This window comes from Pundamilia nyererei, unplaced genomic scaffold (assembly GCF_000239375.1).
Source record: "Pundamilia nyererei isolate P.nyererei 1_Seehausen unplaced genomic scaffold, PunNye1.0 scaffold00003, whole genome shotgun sequence".
Classification (NCBI taxonomy): Eukaryota; Metazoa; Chordata; class Actinopteri; order Cichliformes; family Cichlidae; genus Pundamilia; species Pundamilia nyererei.
The window spans coordinates 3,426,697-3,428,511 of record NW_005187404.1 but is presented as its reverse complement, the minus strand read 5'-3'; positions in this window follow the sequence as shown (position 1 = coordinate 3,428,511).

Here is a 1,815-nt window from a genome sequence, read left to right as displayed (position 1 = left end):
TCATTAAAGAAATGAACACTTAGTACAGTGTTGGAGGCAGTTTGAGAGACTGAGATTCAAAATCAAAACCAAGACAGATGTGAACAGGTTATAAGGAATAACAGACTCTGAAAACACACACACAAAGTAATCCATGTGAACACACAGAATGGTCACTTTACTTTTAGGAGAAAGCGATGCTCATGTTCCCTGGCAATTTCTCAAAAAACATTTTTGGTGAACCTAAAAAATGCCCATGTTGCACTTAAAAGTTGTGCACAGGCAATCATGTTGGGTGCATTATCAGTGATTAAACATGTGATCTTGTTCTGTATCCTCCATGAATGCAGAAGGACTCTCTTGATCTACTTCAGGTGCTAAGCTGTGTGGGTCACAGGTAATTTAGAGACGCCCCTGCTAATAACGAAGGATGCACCCAAACTGAATACTGAGGTGTGTTTTTATCAAGTAAGACATCAAGTAAGGCTGATACCAGAAGACAAGCCACTACTCTGGTTTTGTGGTGTGAGATGCAGGGCAAAGAGACTCCAGCTGTTTATGAATGGCAAGGTTTTGGGTGGTTATAGACCACCAGCTGCTGATTTAGCAGGTTTGGGCTAACAATAAGCATTGAGATCTGGTCTTACTGTGGGAGTTTGGGCTTGGTGGGCTGTGAAGGTACTGCAGGTGGCCTTTTTTATGGAAACGCATTGTAAAAAACAGGACCTCTTCTGACCACGGGGAAGGTCTTTATTTGTAGCCAAAGCTCTAAAACGTAGGGAAATGTAGTAAATAGTCCAACATTTATCCTCTCCTTCATATTTTTCAAAACTATCCGTCTTGATGCTTGACACCCCTGATCTCGATGATTGAATCCCAAAGTGTGGTCGGAGCCTTTTGCTAATGTTTTCCAGGTGGGCAGCAGTAATAACCAACCCCAAATCAGGGAAAAATGTGTAATAAGGATGTTGGTCATCTCCATTTGAGGACAGGCATGCAGAAGTTGCAGTGTGTTGCAGTACACTGGAGTAACAGTAGAGGGAGATATTTTATTTCAAGCCAACATGAAAATAATCAAAGCATTTAAACATACATTATTAACACATTCAAATGCAAATACATATCAGCCGCCTAGCTTAATAGTTGTGATTCCTCTCCTTGATGTGTTGAAGCTTTGTCCTCCTTGGTGCCTATGTACACAGTGTGCTGCTCCCTCTGCACGTTTCTGCATTTGACCTAGAAACAAAAGATGCCACACTCAGTACAGTCCTATCTACCAGCCAACAAAAACACTTAAACCATTCCATAAGAGATAACAGAAATCACAATCATAATCATATGAGCTTGACAACTAATTGTGTTCCTAGTGTAACTATCCCACACCAACTGCCGCTCCACTGCTCTCTTAAGTAGGGCTCCTTGATAGGCAGATCGGCAACAGGTGAGGGATTAATCCCAGGTGTGGCTGGCTCAAAGACAAGAGGCTCTCCAGGCACACACACAAACACACAAACTCACTCCAACTCGTGCACAGGGAAGCAAGGGACCAGGAGCAGATCACACCAACAAACAACCATAAGCATTCGAGAAGACAAATGAAAGTAAAAAATAACGCATGATCCCTAGGTCACAGTCCCAGCCCCATGACGACGTTGTGGGTGCAACAATATTATTTCATGAATGACTTTTTCACAGTATGCCTACTAGTCATCCATACATGCAGTGATATGATTTGATTTGATTTTTTTTTTTTTAGAAAATGTGTTTCTTTTCTCATTTTATTGATTATTATTAAGACAGGGATTTGTTAAAATAGATCTGAACAGTATTGCAGAG